Source organism: Mus caroli, chromosome 7 (genome assembly GCF_900094665.2).
Source record: "Mus caroli chromosome 7, CAROLI_EIJ_v1.1, whole genome shotgun sequence".
In the NCBI taxonomy this organism is placed as follows: Eukaryota; Metazoa; Chordata; class Mammalia; order Rodentia; family Muridae; genus Mus; species Mus caroli.
Genome location: NC_034576.1, coordinates 60,966,644 through 60,986,760, shown reverse-complemented (window position 1 = coordinate 60,986,760; position 20,117 = coordinate 60,966,644). Strand labels below are relative to the sequence as shown.

Below are 20,117 nucleotides of genomic sequence, written 5' to 3'. Positions count from 1 at the left end.
TTCAGCTGGAGTGTTAGAGCTGTAGTGGGTTATGAGGCCCTCACTCTCCCAACATCCCAGCAGAGTTTAGAAATTGCACCCTCATAGGAGATGGGTGACAGTGAGGCTTCAAACAAAAAAAGAGAAAGTATTTTTGGGAGATACATAAAGCTTCAGGGTGGGGGTAGCTTAGGTCAACATTTGTCTGGGCTTTCTGAGGGATGCTGTTTATCCTGTGAGCTAATCTTCTAGGGGAGCTAGTCTTCAGTTTCAAAAAGAAACTTGTCTCTTCCTTGAACTGGCAAGATGGCTCAGACAGGAAAAGATGCACACCCCAAGCCTGACAACCTGAGTTCAATCCCAAGGACCTGCAATGGAAAAGTAGAGAACTGACTCTAGCAACCTATCCCATGGTGTATCTACACACACACACACACACACACACACACACACACAGAGAGAGAGAGAGAGAGAGAGAGANAGAGAGAGAGAGAGAGAGCACTCACAAAATAAGTTTAAAACAATCTTTCTTTTCCGGTTTCATTAATTAATATATTTTCTGCATTGTAGTTAACATAGATGTTCTTTATATACTTTCCTCGAGTCACCTTGCTTTTCTTGAAGTAGTGATATGTTACATTCAGACATGAGTACATTTCAACAGTCTTTTGCAATAAATATCATAAAATAATAGAGATTCGCATAATAAATATTCTTTACAATAAAAAAAAGTTTAACAGACCTTTGTCTTAAAAATAGCCAGGATTCAACTCTGTGATTTATACATAAAATATACAAAAAATATACATAAAATATACAAAAAAGCACCACAATTTGTGGTTAAGGCAATGAAAACACAGAAAGGGTTGGAAATACTCAGCTGTTAAGAGTCAAAAGGCCAACCAGGAGCCAAAGGCACCTTAGGGAGCTGTAGCTCTGAGACACTGGGGGCAAATCAGACAGGAATTTCAACTACAGTTACCAAGTGTCCTCAGTGAAGTGGGGGCGTGAAGGGAAGTCCTTCACAGATACTGGGCGCTGGAGGAGGAAAAGGGTTGCCAACATCGTCTCTGATGGGAAGACCAACACTGCACAGAGCTATGCCAAAGGTGTGTGCGCGGAAGACCCACTGGCAATGCATTGTGGAGAGGTTTCAGAGGGCTGTAAGGAGAAGGCAGGGAAAACCGTGTTCTAAGGAGTAGCTCCTCCCATCCGGCTAGGAGAAGGACGCTAAGATAGATCTCATCAGAGGCAGATTAATATATAGCTTATTTAAGCACTTACATGGTTACTTTTTTATAAACCAAACTAAGTCCATGATCCCACGGTACCAGACCCCAAACAACTCTTGGCCAAGTCTGGGCATGCATATATCTTCACGGAAGCAGCTGGAGAGTGGATGCAGCACACAGGCCCTCGCAGCTCCCAGAACACTCGAGGTGGAATGAGAACAAGCTGGGTGCAGTTTCACAGTCCACTCCTATTGAGGCCCATCCAAGACAGGAGAGACTCGAGAAGAAAATCTGCCTCTAATACCAACAGCCAAAGTTTGGAAGCTAGACATTCCACGGAGGTCCAATCCACCTCCAGAAGTCATGACAGCTTCCCCTGAGCCCTTGAGGGGCAGCTCTCCAGCTTACAATAGACAGTGTTGGAGTTTCTACACCTGCAGCCAGGGCGGTGGGTCCAGTCGTAAGAGCCCCTGCACAGCTTCAGGCAGCCCTTGGCGGGAAGGTAGCAGAGCAAGCAGGGTAGGCACAAAGACAGGGCTCCCATGCACAGGTATCTGGAGCAGCAGTGGGACTGTGAACAGGAGCATGAGTTATCCGAGTAAGAACCTCCATCATCATCACTGGAGCAGTGGTAGAAAATGCCCTTGACCAGGCACATGCAGGTCCCATATTCCACCATGCTCTCCGTGGAGCAGAGGCACTGCCGATCACAGGCCAGACAGGAGGGCAGGGCCCGGGGGCCGTACACTCTCCACATTTGCACTTGCCACACAGTTCGCAGATGAACTTGTGCTGGGTGGGGTCCTCTTTTAAGGAGGCCTTCAAGACTTCCACCAGCAGCTGCTTGGGCTGGGTCCGGATGACCGGATCTGACCTATGACCTGGGATGGGCCAGGTGGGCGGAGACCGTCCTAATAGGCCCTGCTCAGAAGACACACTGCTGCTGCTCCCTGAGCTGGCCGCGCTTCCGGTGCTGGTGGACCTGCTCAGCACTGAGCCCCTGGCGTTGCTCGGGTGGCTGGCAGGTCGGTGCTCGTAGCTGCTATTCACATTGGCTGGTATGATTTCATGAGTCCTTTCCTGCTTTTCGGGTCTTGGTGCAGTGCGAGGAGCAGGTCTTCTTGCTACCGAAAGTCCCTCTGTTTATTCATTGCTGCCTCTGATGGCTTTGATCTGGTCTAGGGACAGAATCGTAGCAGGCTGAGTGTCCTTGTCATAGTCTAACCTCTGTCGGCCTTCCACAGCCGGTGGCTGAATCACCACTAGCGAAGTGTGGCTGCCATGCTGACTTGGGGAATCCATGTGGAGTGATCTCCAGTTCCAGCAGTCAGCGGAAATCTGCCATGCATCTGAAATCCTGATCTTGCCAGGTCCTCGGTGGGAGGGGAAGGCTCTTACCTAGTGTAGAGCCTGGGGCCGGCCCTCCCGGCACATGCACGCCGCCCCAGTTTAAAACAATCTTTTAAAGTCCTTTTCTGTGTTTCAGGAGTGTCATGAGTAGAATGAGAGTAATCCTCCTAGACTCATATGTTTGAATGCTTGGTGTGGGATGCTCAGTGGGGAAAGAACTGGAAGGTGTAGTCTTGTTGGAGGAAGTCTCTGAGATGTGTTGGAGGGTGGTCAGCTTTGAGGTTTCAAAAGTCCACACCAAGCCCAGTCTTTATCGCCTGCTCTCTGTCTGTAATTTGCCTATCAGATGTGAGCTCTCAGTTACTTCTTCAACACTATGCCTGCCTGTCTGTTCCTGCCATATTACCCATCATGATTATCATTAGATTAACCCTCAGAAACTGTAAGTAAATCCCAAATTAAGCAAATTATTATGGGATAGTCACTAAAATAGGAGGGAAACAGAGATAGGAGGCAGGATTTGGATAAAACCCAGAGAGACACTGAGTCTGAGACAGTTGTGGTTTTAACTAAAAAAAGAAAAAAAAAAGCCTGTAAAAGTGACATATTTGGGATATGATTTCCCAAGGCCCAGTTCTTGTGCAAATGTACTGGGTTTTGTTACTTTTGTGACTATTCTGCAACTGTGATAATCTTTGGCATGGTATTATGCCTTTTACAAACCTACCTCTATCCCTCATAGCAGCCACACTGCAGACATTTAAAATATAAGCCTGATTCATTGCTCTTGGGTGAACAATAAATAAATGAGACAGTCAATGGATGGATTAGGAAAACAGAAGCCAGTGCTTCAGGACTTACATCCAGGGCAGTTCCTGCTTCATGGTACTAATGCCCCACTAGTGGAAACAATATGTTTAATACCTAAATATGAGCAAGTTAACACTGAAAATCAGTACTTTACTTAATGTTAGCTCTATGATACTATTCAAGACAAAGCACATTTGTTTGAATAGTATTGTGTTTATCAAATTGTCAAATACATGGGGATTCTCAGGAGGCGTAAAGGTTTGCATGAGAGTGATTCCTATAGTCACTGTACTTGAACACTTGGTCTGCAGTTGGTGGAACTGTTTGGGAAGAATTAGGAGGTACAGCCTTGTTGGAGGAAGTGTGAAATTCTGGAAAAGTTTGTCACTAGGGATGGGCTTTGAGGTGTCAAAAGCCCATGCCATTTCCAGTTAGTGTGGTCTCTTTTTGCCTTGTGATTGTGGATGAGATACAAGCTCTCAACTACAGTTCGATTGCCCTGCTTGCCTGCTTGCTGCCGTGCTCCCTGCCATGATGTTTATAAACTTATCTTCTAAAACTCTAAGTATGGCCCCAGTTAGAAGTTTTCATCTATCTATCTATCTATCTATCTATCTATCTATCTATCTATCTATCTATTGACATTGTCTTACTATGTAGCTCTGGCTGTCTTGGGACTCATAATGTACATCAGAGTGGCTTTGAACTCATAGAAATCCACCTGCCTTCATCCCTCTTCCTATCCAGTGCTAGGATCAAAGCCATGTGCTAACAATCTGTCTGGATGTTTTCTTTTATAAGTATCTTTCCTTCTATTACTGTTAATCCACAGCAATAGAAAAGTAATTAATACAGAAGTTGGGACCAGGGAATGGTATAGTGGGTTGGCCTTATGCTGCTTGTATTTTAATGCTAATTCCTGGTTCCTCATGACGTGGTTGCCCCAGAGACAAGAAAGTCTGCATGAAGACCCAAGTGATGCTATGTGACCTCAAACTCAAGTTATTTCTAATTGGTGAATAAAGATGCCGACAGACAATAGCTGAGCAGAAGAGGTGTGTTTTAGGGTTCCTGGGCCTAGGGGGTTGGAGGAAAACCACAAGAGAGAGAAGAAGGTGAGGAGAAATAAGAAACCCACTATAGGTTAGGAGTCAAGAAAACATGGCTAATTGGAGTAAAAAGCAGCCCAGATAAAACACAGTAAGTAATAACTTGGGATTATTGATAGGAAATAGATTTTAATAGCATAGAAGTTAGATACATTCCTAGATCTAGTGTTGATTAATGCTTATTGTAAATATAAAGGTTGTGTGTGTCTTTTATCTGGGGATCAATGGTCAAAGGCAGGTTAGAAACACTGGATTGAGATTAGAAATTTCTATAACAAAATGGTGTATTACTGTGACAGGTCTGACCATGCTAATTTTGGGAGGAATATGGAAGACTAGAAAAGCAGTTATAGGGCATAAGTAGGGCTTAATGGGCCAGTCTACCACGTATAAAAGACAGTAGGACTGAGTGCTCTGTGACTTTAGAGATTTCAGAGGTAACAGATAGCAACTAGGCTAGAGACCATTCTTAGGATATTTTGGTAGAGAATGTGGCTGCTTTTCACCTGTCATAAGAATCTGCCTGAGGCTAAATTGAAGAAGTTGGGATTAATTTCTTTGGTAGAGAAGATTTCAGGGCAGTCTAATGTTTACTATTTTGTATGGATATTAGTGATCACTCTTATGTAGGTCTGCAATGAAAAGGAGCATGTGGATAAAAAGAGGTACAGAATGTATAGTTTGAGGAAGAAAAGAGCACCAGGAAATTTAATATTGGAATCAAGGCTTGTGTTGGGGAAGAGAAACCTGATGCTAAATGGAATAAAGCAGAGTGGTGCCCTCAAGACAAGATCCAACTCAACTAATCTGCAACTTGAGAAAGGGAAGCTTATGCAGCAGAGGAAAGAATCAACGAATCAAAGGTAGTGCAAATATAACTCAAAGAGGGGAATCATTCTGCATACCTAGCAGGCAAGAGAATTTAGCAGCATAAACCAAGAGGTCCTGGCTTCAGAATTATGAGGGTATAGAAGGAGTTAGGGGTTCTTCCTCTTTAGTTAAAGAAAGCTTGAGGCCAGCTGTGTGGCAAGGAAGTTTCTGCATAGAGGTCCAGAGAGGCCCTTTGTGGAGCTGTGAAAGTGAAGCTTGAATTGTTTGGAGACTCCAGGATATTGGCGGTGCCAGAGCCATTTCTGCCAAGGAGAGCCGTAGACGAGTAGATCCAGCCCAAAACAGAAAAGTGGCTGTCAGTAAAGCCAGAAGGGCAGAGACATCTCATGGAGCTACAGGATTTAGAATTTGTCCTGCTTTGTCCCAGTATTTCTTCATCACTGCTACATATGTCTCTTTTGGAAAGGGCAATGCATATTTTGTGCCATTGTATGTTGGAAGTATGTGATTTGCTTATTTTGTTTCACAGGGAGACTGCAACTAAAAGATTGTCTTGAGTCCTTGAAAAGATTTAGATTTTGAATTTTGAAGTAATGTTGAGTCTGAAAGACTGAGAACTTTTGAAGGTGAACTAAAATGTGTTAAATGCATTTTGCTTTATAATATGGCTACAAGCCTATGGCAGGCAAGGAATGGAAGGTGGTGGCTCTCATAGCCTCATACATATGAATACTTGCTCCGTAGTTTGTGAAACTGCTTGGGAAGGATTAGGAACTGTGGTCTTGTTGAAGATATGTCACTAGAAGTGGGCTTTGTGGTTTCAAAAGCCCAGGCAATTTGCAGGTATCTCTCTCTCGGTCTCTCTGCCTCTGTCTCTGTCTCTCTACCTCTGCCTCTGTCTCTGTCTATCTGCCTCTGTCTCTCTGTCTCTGTCTATCTCTGTCTGTCTCTCTGTCTCTGTCTGTCTCTGTCTGTATCTCTCTCTCTGTGTCTCAGCCTTGCTGATAAAATGTAAGCTCTTAGCTACTTCTCCTAGGCCATGTCTTCCTGCCACAGTGGTCATGTACTCATACTCTGAAACTACAAACAACCTCCCAAGTCAATGCTTTATTTTATATATACTCTTGGTTGTGGTATCTTTTTTATAGCAATAGAACAGTTAAGTAACACACGAGGGAAAACTACATGTGAATTAAAATGTGACCAGGTTGGGAATGTTAAATGGTTATCACACATCATTGTGACTCACATAGTCTTTGAGGCTTTGAGTTCAGGGTGCAGACTTCACTCTGAGGATAATCAACAATGTAGCCTTGCATCCTTTACCCTTCATTGTGATCAGCTGCAAAATGAGAGAGCTTTGCCATTTCCAGCAGGACCACACTGAATTTATTTTATCAAGTTCAGGAGTTAGAATGCTTAATTTGATTAACAGGGTGTAAATGGCATCCTATAGAAAGAGAAAATTGATGAGGTCACTGATGAGGGAGTATATAATTCAAACAGCAAGGATTAAAACCCATCCAGTTTACAAATGAAGATGCCAGCAGCATCTGCCAGCATAGCCATCTGGACTAGACATATATATCAAGGAAACCAGGTAAACTTCTCATCAGTTTTGACAAATTTTCATGGTTGTGGCTCATGTGTATTCCACCTCCAGAATGGAAAGTTGGGGCTTGCCTCAAGAGAGTCTCATGGAATAATGGCTTTGAAGGCTTCTTATTGCTAAGGCTGTGTTGAAAATGGATATGAGTTCTCTCTTGTGTCTGGCACAGGAAAGACACTTGACTAATTGTGTTGTGCTCAGTAAAAAATAAAACCTGGGGGTGAATACATTTGTGAGATGCTGCAAGTTCTGTTTCTTTGTCTGCCTTTGCAGAGTCCCAGTGCTCATTAAAACGTTAAAGATCCAGAGAATGCCTGCAGCTAAAGTATTTACAATGTAGTTAATTAAAATCAGACCTCAACAATCTATTAGCTAAGTTGGACTAAATCTGACAACTCCTTCTTTCACTCAATGAGTATGGGAGGACATGCAGGAAAATATTCGGGGGTCACAGCAGAAATTTCTTATTGTCATTATAAATAGGTGGGACATCCTGGACTTGTCTCTATGAGTAGGTCAGCTCAGATACTATCTGACTCCTGGTGAGCAATAGCATGATTAGCATGTTAAGCACATAGGATCCAGACTGTAGTGATGGACAGCTTTGAGCAAATAGCTGCATATATTTTGATAGGCTTCCTTTTATTACTAAATTCATCTTTTGTGTTACTATGTTGACGATTACACCCAGGACCCGACCATGCAAGGGAATACCTCTTCTATGGATGTCTCAGCCTAATAATTAGAACTCACAGTGGAGATTAGGCTGGTCTCCAATTTGCATGGATCTTTCTTCCTCTAAGTGCTGGGGTTGAAGGTGTATACCATCACATTTGGCAATGGTAAAGAAATTTTTTAAAATGACCCAGCTTAAAGGTGTTTTTATTTATTTATTTATTTATTTATTTATTTATTTTATTTATTATCTTTGTGTGTGTGTGCTAAACTGACTCGAATCCCATTGAGGCATGCTCCCAACTCCAGTTTCTAATATTTAACGGAGTACCAGGCATATAATTCATTTAAGATGATTCAGGATTTGTTGCTCTGAATGCCTTTACATTTTCATAAGTGAGAATGATTTGTGCAGCTCTGTAGATATGCATTTGTAAAAATATATGTGTGGGTAGTGGCTAGATAAATAGTCATGATTTGGAATAATATTCTGTGTTTTGTATAGTCGGTATCTGGTGCTTTTACTTGGCAATTTCCAACTCCTCAAAAGCAGTAAGACGTTAAAATAGCTGGCACAGAGAAAGGATACTTTAGAGAGAGTTCTTCTGCTGATCTGTACTCAAAATTCTGTAACTAGCTCTTCAGTGACCTACAGTAGTTAAGTCCATTTTTGAAGTTTGTTGGTAAATTGAGTGCCTTTTATGTATGTATTTAGCACGCATACTATAAAGTCACTGCTCAGCTTGGTCAATATGATATGTAGACAATAAATAGTTCAACATCATCAAAATGTAAATGAAGACAGTGTTAATATTACTGGCTAAGACAGGAGTGTAAAACTTATTCAATATTAACCTGATCTTGTTAGTAGTAAAACACATTTCACTGGATCAGTATTTTTTTTTTTCACCACAAAGCAAAGTGGTAATGATGGGTGTGATATTAGAAACAGGGAGATCAAGAGTCTGTCCTCACTTGATTGGACACAATGCTGCTAAAGCACTGATTACAGACCATAGGGTAACATTTGGGTATCTTATCAAAGCTTTAGAGAGAGAGAGAGAGAGTGTGTGTGTGTGTGAGAGAGAGAGAGAGAGAGAGAGAGAGAGAGAGAGAGAGAAGAAAGAGAGAATGTTGAATCTGAAATCTTCATATCACGAACAAGACAGGACCCTTCATGCATTTCAAGCCCCTATGTGATTTCTCCAGGGTTTGTCCAAAGAACAGTTTGCTCCACCCATCCTGAAGGAGAGCTTCATTGCTCAGCAAAATTATCTGACTCAGCACTGCTGGATTTGAAGCTCAGGCCTCGTCTTTGATTATACCTGCAAATTTCAACTTATAAAACAAAAATAAAAACAAAACCAAGAATGACACTGTTTGAAGTATTACCATTACATGTATGTTTTGTAGGATCAATGGCAAATACTGACCTGTAGTTGTGAGCATTTGTAGTCTCCAGCAGTTCTCAATAGAACAGTGGGCAAGGTTTGAGGAAATCAAATTTGCAGACCCATTTACAGGTGTATTTCTGACATGGATCCTGCTCTACTATTAGATAACATAGGACCCACAGACAAAGGTGCATTTCTCATCTTCCACTGGGGATTGTTGTGGTTTGAATGGGAATGGTTCCCATAGACTCTTGTATTTGAACACTTGTCCATAGGGAGTGGCACTATTAGGAGGGGTGGCCCTACTGGAGAAAGTATGTCATGGAGGGGTAGGTTTAAAGTCTTAGCAGCTCAACCCAGTTCTCATTCTACTGGCTGAAGATAGAGAACTCTCAGCTCCCTTTCCAGCAACACGCCTGACTGCACATTGCCATGTTTCCCACCATGTTGGGTAATAGACTAAACCTCTGAAGTATAAGAAAGTCCCACTTAAATATTTTTCTTTATAAGAGTTTTTGTGGTCATGGTGTCTTTTTAGAGCAATAGAAACCCTGGCCTTTGCCAGAGGCCTTTTTTTCCCATTAATATATTTATTTTGATTTGCACCTTGATCACATACCCCCTCCCTCCTCTCTTCCCAGTCTCACCTTCCCATTGCTTTCTCCCATTCCCTCTTACCCTTCTCTCCAGACAAAGAGAGCCCCCATCTCCCACAAACACATACAAACCCACCTAGACATATCAAGTCACATCAAAACTAAGCACGTCCTAGTCCACTGAGACCAGACGAAGCAGTCCTTCTAGGGAAAAGGGATCCAAAGGCAAACAACAGAGTCTGAGTCAGAGACAGCCCCTGCTCTAATTGTTAGGAGATCTACATGAAGTCCAAGCTGCACATCTGCAACCAATATATAGGGGGCCTAGGTCCAGTCCATGCATGCTCTTTGGTTCGTGGTTCAGTCTCTATGAGCCCCCAGGAGCCCATATTAGTTGACTTTGTAGGTCTTCTTGTGATGTCCTTGACCCCTCTGGGTCTTTCAATTATACCCCCCACTCTTCCAAAGACACCCCAAGCTCTCTGCCTTATGTTGTCCACCCTGGATTTTCTTAACCTCAGTCCCCCAAAACTTTATAAACCTTTTATCAGCCTAAATACAGTTGATCTGTCTTCTTATAGGTGATCCTGGTGTTTTTATTCACTGTACATACTCACAGGAGTTCCAAACTACTGCTCAATATCTCTACTCCCTTTGCTCTTATGAATGATCTATGAGAGCAGAGACACCAACAGACCTTTGTATAGAATCTGGGGGCTTAGGGTACATGGAATGTCACATGGGAAACCATTTCTGGAATCTCAGCTGCTGACTGAATAGGTTTTATTGGGAGAAAAGAAAGTAACCCTGTAATCTAATTGAGGCTACATGACATTCCTCAGGAAGAGACATATGTGGGGAATTTGAATTCCCTAGGCAAGGTCAAAGAAGGAGAAGTCTGATAATGAAGGGAGTCTCCCATATTGGGCTGAGCCCAGAGGCTATCCAGTCATGGTTGACTTCTACTTTAATTACCAGAGTTTTCCCACAGAGGTCTTAAAAGCACTGTATCTATTTATGATGGAATCTCATGTCTTCTGCTGTGAATTTTTGGTAAGAGATGATCCCTCACTAGACAGTGGAAAAAATTAAATGAAAAGGAATATGGAAAAAAATACATGCATGCTTTCAACTTCTACCAAGGAGTGAAGACAGGGCTTTATTGCCTTGGTGAAACATGATGGCCAACATGCAACTTGGGTAGGAAAGAGTTTCTTTGACTTACACTTCCACCATTATGGTACATCTCTTAAGGAAGCCAGGACAGGAACTCAAACACAGCAGGAACCTGGAAGGAAGAGCTGATGCAGAAGCCATGGAGATATGCTGCTTACTGGTTTGTTTATTATGGCTAGTTCAGCCTGCTTTCTTACCGAACTGAGGATCACCAAGACAGGAAAGGCATCATGCACAATGAGCTGGGCTCTCCCTCATCAATAACTAATTAGAAATTCCCTAAAGCTGGATCTTATGGAAGCATCTTCTTAATTGACGTTTACTCCTTTCAGATGGCTCGAGTTTGTGTCAAGTTGACAAAAGGCAAGCCAGAATAGGGACTAAGGTTACCAAAAGGGGATAGCTCTGTTAAACCTGCTGCACAAAGGCTCCCTTATGGGTAAGACTTGGTTGTAGTTTCAAGCAGAGCAGAAGACAGTGGCTGAGGCACCATTGCATCCCCAGGACCAGCTTGCTGAGTGTCTTGTAGTCAACCCACATTACCAAGGAAGCCTAACTCCTAGCTCCAGTTGACAGGGTTCCTTTCTCTTGGGAACTGCTTACTCACTGCAGTCCATTAAGGTAAAAACTCTTGATGAATTGGTCAAGGCTAATACAGAGGAATATGATCTCCTATTAGGAGTCTTTGGCATGTTAGCATTTTTCTCAACATTGCATATGTTACTGTATATTCTCCACTTTATCTGGACAGTATTTTAGTGTCAGATATAGTACCCACCAACAGAATTAAAGGGGATTTATTCACCTGTACTGCTTTAGTTAAATGCCTGAACTATTCTAAGTGGGATTCAACCCTATCACTTTTGATTAATTTGATTGCTTCATGGGTATGGAGGGTACAGTTCAATATTGAATATCATGAGACTTACATCTCTCTCTACCTTATTTCTCCAGACAGGGCCTCTCACTGAACCTAGAGCTCATCAATTAGGCTAGACTGGCTATACACTGAGACCCTGGAATGCATTTTTGTCTAAACCCTCAGGGTAGGAGTTACAGAAGTTCACTGCCACACCCAGCTCTTAATCTGCACTCTGTCCTCATCCTTGCATAGCAAGCATTTTAGTGACTGGGCCTTTTCCCTACCTGCTTCAGGAAAATTCTAACAACTATCCTAAATCTACTGTTGTGCTATGCCAGTCTGTACCTATGCGTAGTATAGCTGTGTGCATTTGTCCATATCGGTGTGATGTGTGATTGTGCCTTTGTATGCAATATACACATATATGAATGAATGTACATGCATGTGGGAGTATGGCAGAGAGAAAGAAAGGAAAAATGTGTTAGAAAAAAAATATTTGAGTTCCACTCCTTGGTAAAGCGAGGAAATGTGTGCTTGTGGACCTGGATTTGAGTCTAGTTCAGATGCATCTTCTGTCATTTGCACTGGCTGGAATTGCTGGTGAGTCATAACACCTGGCAGAATAGAACACTTTGTTACAGTCTTGAAGAATAAGAGATGATCTTAACAAAGTCCGATTTATTCTTAACTCTTAAAAAAATGGTAGGATTGCAAAAAAAAGTCTGACACCTTTAAAAGATTCTCTTTCAGACAGAAGAATCCTAACACTTGAGCATTTAATGAGCTGAGTTGGACTGTCACTCATTACAAATGCCCATGGTCATTTTCTGAGATGTACAAAGCTCCAGATGTCAGAAATGAAGGCAGACCCTGAACAACCATCACAAGATCTGCTTATAAAAGAAAAATCTTCCACATATGTGTGGCTGCTCACAAACCTGATGATAGAAAATTCCCCATATGTAAAGAAATGGATGTATATTTGAGGCTTCAGGAGAACAAAAGGCACTTCAAGGCCTGAGCCAATTTCAAGCCAGTCGGGAGGACTTTTCTCCAGTTGCTGTCGATGCTACTAGATGGTTTTGTTTTCATTCCGTTGCTTAGGTAAAAAATTAGGAAGTTGATGTAGTTGAGCAGAATATCATTCTTTATAGATTCCTTAAATTTTTGTATGTGTAAAATTTCCCCCAAAAGAATAGAAAAGAAAGTTATAAATGACTGGCCTGCTGCCATCTTCCAGCTATTTCTGTATCTTCTGGTACAGCACTTCCTGGCTATATAGGATTTAAAATAAGTGTAGACTTTTCTTCCTCTTCAAAGATTCAGCTTTTGCTTTGAATTCCTGCAGAGATGGCCCTTTAGTCTCTGTCCAGGGACTGGCTTCAAAGATCTATTTCCTACCCTGGAATTCACAGAAACCTGTGAAGTGTGGCCCCTGCTGCTCCACAGGTTATTTGGAGCTGTGTTTCCTACTACAAATGGCAGCACTCCTGAAGAGGGTGCTTGAGAACCTCCAAGGTTGATTTGTATCAATATTTGATAAACTTTCACTCCATAAATATTTATTCATTGGTAGTCATTCTGACTGGTTGTGGGTTTTAATAGTAAAAGGAAAATCTGAGTCTTGACCTTGCCCTCCTCTGGTTGACAATCATGCTGAAAGTCACAGCAATCCAAGAGTCACAGGACAAGTGCATTTCTCTGTTCTGTAGAGGGGAGGTAAGTGCTGTCAGACCCTTAAAGGACACTCAGGGACAGCTCTCAGAGAAATATCCTGAGTGTGAAGGGAGATGACTTGAACTGAGCTTGGTGAAGGCAGGAGACTTGGTCACAGGATGAAAGCCATGTAGCAAGAGAAAATGAGGCACCAATCAAAGAATTAGAAGGTGTCAGCAATAGGATAGCCAGAGCATGCAACAAGAACAGATGCAGCCATTGATTGGGGTCAGCTCATATCGGTTTCTGGGTCAAGTAGAACATTTTATTTAGGGTGAGGTTTGGATTTATGCAGCTAGGTTTTACTTCTTATGTGTGGTTTTTGTTTGTTTGTTTGTTTGCTATTGTTCTTTGTTTTGTTTTGTTCTTTACTCATCTTTCTATATAACTAGACTGGTCTTGAAGTCATCCACTACTTTTTCCACCTGAGTGCTTGGCTTACAGGTATATATAACCACAGACAGTTTGCTTTTAAGACCATGTTAGAGGAGTAAACGAACACCGCTCTTCTTGGTCAAGTTCAACATCAGAGCAACAAGCTGATGTGTTCTTTCCACTGGTGGGGGTCACCACTCAGCACAGTAGCACAGAGAGTACATGGGGATAGAAGACCTTTAGTGGGCAGAGACAAGAGCCCACATCACCCTTCCCTTTCCCCACAGTTTGGAATTATAACTTTCTTCAGCCCAAATAACTCTCTGTTACAAGTCTTGATGAAGAGGCTTCCTGGTAACAATGTTTCTCTATTCCCTTTATTCAAGAATGCCTTTAGGGGCTGAAACCCTGCTCAGTAGTGAGGCATTATATCTTTTTTAATGATCTCAACACAAGAGGGAAAACCTCCCTTTTTTCTTAATTATTGTTGCTAGGTTTTACTTCTTATGTGTGGTTTTTTCTGTTCTGTAGAGGGGAGGTAAGTGCTGTCAGACCCTTAAAGGACACTCAGGGACAGCTCTCAGAGAAATATCCTGAGTGTGAAGGGAGATGACTTGAACTGAGCTTGGTGAAGGCAGGAGACTTGGTCACAGGATGATAATATTTTCTGTTGGATGGAGATTGTTAGAGGCAATGTGGAAATAAGAGAAAGAATAAAGCAACTTCAGTAGGAAACAGACTGTCCTTTAACCAGAACAATAAAGGTGGTAGTCTCCCCTCAGGAATAGGGATCGTGCATGCATGGCATAGGGGGGTTGGGGTTATATGGCCAGAGGGTGTTCTTGGAGTGGTAGATTCTGTTTGCTGGTTTGTTCTCCTGCAGCTTCAAGCCTGTAATTACCAATGGAGACTGATGTGGCCTGGGCAGGGGTGGAGTTGGAAAGATGGGGGAAGTGGAATGGGTGATAGGGGAGGAGGGTTGGGGGATGGGATGGGGAGAAAGGAGATTCTTTAATTTATGAGCCACACCAGCCTTTAGACTCACTTGTCAGGAACCTTTTAGATTCTAACAACATGCATAAGGTATCAGTATTTCCTTAGCTTAGAAGGCTGTAACAGATGTTGGACTTCCTCATCAGGATCTTCCTGAAGCTCAGCATCCAGCAGGTGTTAGTAGCTGTCTTAGTTATCATATCTATTTCTGTGAAGAGACACCTTGACCATGGCAACTCTTATAAAGGAAAACATTTCATTGGGGCTGGTTACAGTTTTAGAGGTTTACTCCACTATTGTCATGGCTGGAAGCATGGAGGCATGCAGGCAGGTGTGGTGCTAGAGAAGTCGCTGAGAGTTCTACATCTGGATCCTCAAGCAGCAAGAGAGACAGTGAGCCACTGAGCCTGGACTTGAATTTCTGAGACCTCAATGCCCACCTCTAGGACATACCTCCTCCAGCAAGAACCCACCTACTCCAACAAGGAGTCATCTCTTAATAGTGTCATGGCCTGAGGTCTATGGGGGCCATTTCCATACAAACCACCATAGTAACTGTCAACATCCCTGCCCCAGTTTCTTTGCCTTATTTGGCTTTGGGCCATTAGCTCTTTATTTTCCTTACAGGGTCTAATTATTTAATCTCTTGTACTTAATCTTCAATTTACAGACTCCAATTTTTAAATCTATCATTTTAGCTCTGTAAATTTCTAATTTTTAAAAGATTAATTAATTTAGTCAGTATTCTGCCTGCATGCCAGAAGAGGCCACCAGATCTCATTATAGATGGTTATGAACCACCACGTGGTTGCTGGGAATTGAATTCAGGAACTTTGGAAAACCAGCCAGTGCTCTTAACTGCTAAACCATCTCTCCAGCCCTAAATTTCTAGTTTTTTATCTTTCTGTTTTTCAATTGAGATATTGAATCCGTTCATCCATGCTCTCTCTTTCTACTAAGCCCTTAACTATAGTTTAAACAGCATTTCTGGTTGGTTTTTGTCATCTTGTACATATACAAGGAAAAGGAATCTTTTTTCCTCTCTTATCTTCCATTTATTTATTTATCATCCCTATCACTACCCCCTTTCCCCAGAGCCCCTTCACACAGTCTCCCCAACCCCCTTTGCCTTCTATTCTGAGGAGGACGGAGGACTTCCTAGATATTCCTCCACCCTGCCACATCAAATCTCTTTAGGGCTAGATGTATCTTCTCCTACTGAAGCCAGTTGCAGGAATGGGATCCATAGACATGTAAGAGCTTTAGGGACAGCTCTCATTCTGCTCCAGTTGTTGGGGGAAACCAAGATGCAAATCTGTTACATATGTGCCTGAGGACTTGGTCTAGCCCATTTATCCTCCTTGGTTTGTGGATTTAGTCTTTGAGTGTCCCCAAGGGTCTGGTTTAGTTGACTCTGTTGGTCTTTCTGTGGAGCTCCTATCCCTGCTGAGGCCCTCCATCCTTCCTGCAGACTCCACAAATTCTGTCTAATGTTTGGCTGTGGGCCTCTGTATTTGTTTCAGTAAGCTGCTGGGCGGAGCTTCTTACAGGTCAGCCAGCTCCTGTCTGTTAGCATAATAGAGTATCATTAGTAGTGTTAGGATTGGTGATTGCCATTGAGATGGGTCTCAAGTTGGGCCAGTTATTAGTTGGCCATCCCCTTGGTCTCTGTTCCTTTGTCCCTGCATTTCTTGTAGAAAGGACAAATTTTGGATTAAAAGTTTTGTGGGTGGGTTGGGAGTACTGATATTGAGGATCCTGCATGGCTATAGAAAGTGGCCACTTCAGGTTCCATATTCCCACTGCTAGGAGTCCCAGCTAAGGTTACCCCTATAGACTCCCAGGAACATTCCCCATCCCAGGTTTCTGGCATGTCCTAGAGGTACCATCCAAATTCTGCCACCCACCAATTTTCATTCATTCTCCTGCCCCTCTGGACCCCTCTCCAGTGTCTCCCCATACTTGGTACTGAACACTTCCCCTTCTCTCTCCTCCCCATCACCTCTCCCACTCACTTCCCTCCCTCCATTTGCCTTCTATGACTATTTTATTTTCCATTGTAAATGAAATTCAAGCATTTCTGCTTGGGCCTTTCTTCTTGTTTAGCTTCCTTGGGTCTGTGGAGTGGAGTGTGGGTATCCTGTGCATTTTTGGCTAATAACCACTTATAAGTGAACACCAATAACTCAGGCACTAAGATCAACAATTAATAAATGCCTCTGAAGCAGAAGCCAGGAAGGAACACTGCTTACTAGCTTGTTCCCCATGGCTTAGCCAGCCTGCTTTTTTATATATCACAGGACATGGGACCTCATGAGACTGAAAGGCTTCTGTAAGAGAAAGGAAACTGTATAGGACAAAATGTCAGCCCACAGATTGGGAAAGGATCTTTACCAACCCTACATCTGTAAGAGGGACAATATAAAGAACTCAAGAAGTTAGACACCACCAAACCAAATAACCCAATTAAAAAAGGAAGTACAGAGCCAAACTGAGAATTTTTAACAGAGGAATCTCTAATGGCCAGAAGCCCTTGAAAGGGTTAACATCCTTAGTCACCAAAAAAAAAAAATGCAAATCAAAATGACCCTGAAATTCTATCTTACACCCAGCAGGATGGTTAAGCTAAAAAACTCAAGGGACAGTACATGCTGGCCAGAATGTGGAGCAAGGAGAAAACTCCTCCATTGCTGGTGAGATTGCAAACTTGTACAACCACTCTGGAAATTAGTCTGGCAGTTTTACAGAAAGTTGGTAATAGCTCTACACGAAGACCCAGCTATATCATTTCTGGGCATATACCCAAAAGATATTCCACTATACCACAAGCACATGTGCTCCCTATGTTCATAGCAGCTTTATTAATAATTGCCAAAAGCTGGAAACAACCCAGATACCCCTCCACTGAACAATAGATACAGAAAATGTGGTTCATTTACACAACGGACTACTATTCATCTATTAAAAACAAGGACATCATGAATTTTGCAGACAAATGGATGGAACCAGAAAGTATTATTCTGAGTGAGGTACCCCAAATTCAAAATGGCATGTGTGGTATGTACTCACTTATAAAAGGAAAAAAGGAATCTTAATTGAAAAAAAAAATACCTCAGTAAGATTGGTCTGTGGGCAGGTTTCTAGGGCATTTTCTAGATTAATGATTGCTATAAGAGTGCCTAGCTCAGTGTGTGAGTGTCACTCCTGGGTAAATTGTCCTGGGGTATATAAAAAAGCAGGCTGGGTAAACCATTGGGAGCAAGCCAGTAAGTAGTATTTCTTCCTGAATTCTTCAGTTTCTGCCTTCAGGCACCCCCCTTGGCTTCCCTCTGTGACAGACTGTTACCTGAAAGTGTAAGATGAAATAAACCTATTCCTCCCCACGTTGCTTTTGGTCATACATTAGTTGAAATGCTAATTGAGACAATAGCTATTCATGGGACTGTTTATTCTGACCTCATTACATGCTCAATTTTTCCTGCCTTTTTATTAAACTTTTAGTATACCCTGGGCATTGTGAGCATTACTGCTATTTTGTAACTATACTGACTGTTTTAAAAAATTTGAATGATTTTAAGAAATATCTTATTATTATGTGTGTATATGGAGTGTGTGTGTGTGTGTGTGTGTGTGTGTGTGTGTGTGTAAGTGCACAATTCTGTGGCACACACATGTTCAGGTCAGAGAACAATTTTCTGGAGCCAGTCACCTCCCACCCTTAAGAGGGTTCTAGAGATCAAAGGATTACCAGGGTTGTACCCTAAGGAGCCAGCTCTCTGGCCTCAGGTTTGAATGTTGTTTTGATTGGATAGTGTAGTAGGAGCTAAGTATAACAAACCATGGAGCTTTAAAGCTTTGTTAAGATGAGGACTAAAGTGTCAATAGCTAATATAAAGTACAGGACCAGAGCAAGGCCTCTCAATTTTGGGATTACTTAATTCTAATACTTGTGTTATTGTTATTATTAGGTAGGGCTTTACTGTGTATCTTAAGTTTTCTTGCTTTTGTCGCTTGATACTGGCATTAAAGCTGAACAATAGCACAGCAAAGTTGGTGTTTGGGGCAGATAATTTTGAGCTAAGGGGTGCTCTGCATATTGCTTAGTAGCACCCCTAACCTCTTCTTAGTGAGTGTGAGCAGAAGCCTTATGGTTATGACAACCTCAAACAAGTCTAAATATGGCCAGTGTCCCTTAGGAGATGAAACCTTCCTTAGCCACGAACCATTGAGTCAGCATTGCCCTGAATTAACCACTATTTAGTTAATGAGCTACCATTAGCTACTATTAAGCACTTTGGGGCATGCTTAAAGTATCAGTTCTTTGAATGCTTGGGGCCTAAGTATTTTGAATGTTTAGAACTTTGAAATCTCCTACAATTTTCCCCATCTTTGATTCTCTTGGTCTTTACTCACTTTAGTTCTGTACAAAAGATTATGGCAGATATCCATCAAGATTCTTGAACTTTTCTCTGTCTGCCTGTTTTCCCCTATATCCTACCATGAAAATTCTATCCTTCTTAGCATCTTAGAATTCAGTTTTCTTTTCAGGTTCAGATTTTTAGAGTTTATAAAATGCCCCAAACAGGAATCTTGGATGAATGGAGAGCTCTCTCTTTGTCCTTCTTTTCTTTTGATCACAGTGTGATATTGTTTGCTTTCTGTGCCTGAAACTTCATTTCAGGTTATATCTGATTTAAAGTTACATTTATTTATTTTTACCTGTGGGGAGTGTGTGTGTGTGTGTGTGTGTGTGTGTGATGTGTGTGTGTGTGCCATAGTTCACCTGTGGAGGTCAGCAACAGAGGAGTCAGAAAATAACTTGTAGTTTTCTCCTCCCTCCATATGGGTCCTCTGGATCACACTCAGATTGTCAGGCTTTCTGGCAAGAGCCTTTAACAGCTAAGCCATCTTACCAGCCCCTTTTACTTATTCATGGAAATGTTTACTGTGGGAGGCAAGTCTAATTATCATTACCTCGTCAAGAGATTATGACAAATAGCTGTCTCCACTCTACAGGCATATTGTTCAACTGATATGAGTTTTCAGAGGACACAGTTACTATCAGGTCTAAGAAGGTGGGGATGCAGAACATCATGAAAACAAAGCTATTCTTTGCAATGACATTTGAATCCTGGTTAATCATTACTAAGTGATGATCACTGCAGGATATAACAGATCACCTGGTGATTGGGACCCCTTCTGTTATTTCAATCTGAAATGACTCCCACAGGGAACAGCTTGTTGCCTGGCTGTTTGTGATGCTTAATCTTCACTGTCATCTTGAATGTATTTAGAATCACCATAGGAACACACCTCCCAAACAGGTCTATGAGCATGCTTCTAGAGAAGTTTAACTGAAGAGGGAAGACCACTGTGCATGTGGGCAACATCACCCTGTGTGCTGTGTTCT

General features: G+C 42.1%; 1 pseudogene; it reads right to left on the bottom strand.

The window, feature by feature from the left end:
* Window positions 1-1,572: 1,572 nt before the first annotated feature.
* Window positions 1,573-2,564, bottom strand: LOC110299379 (annotated as a pseudogene).
* Between the last annotated feature and the right edge of the window lie 17,553 nt (window positions 2,565-20,117).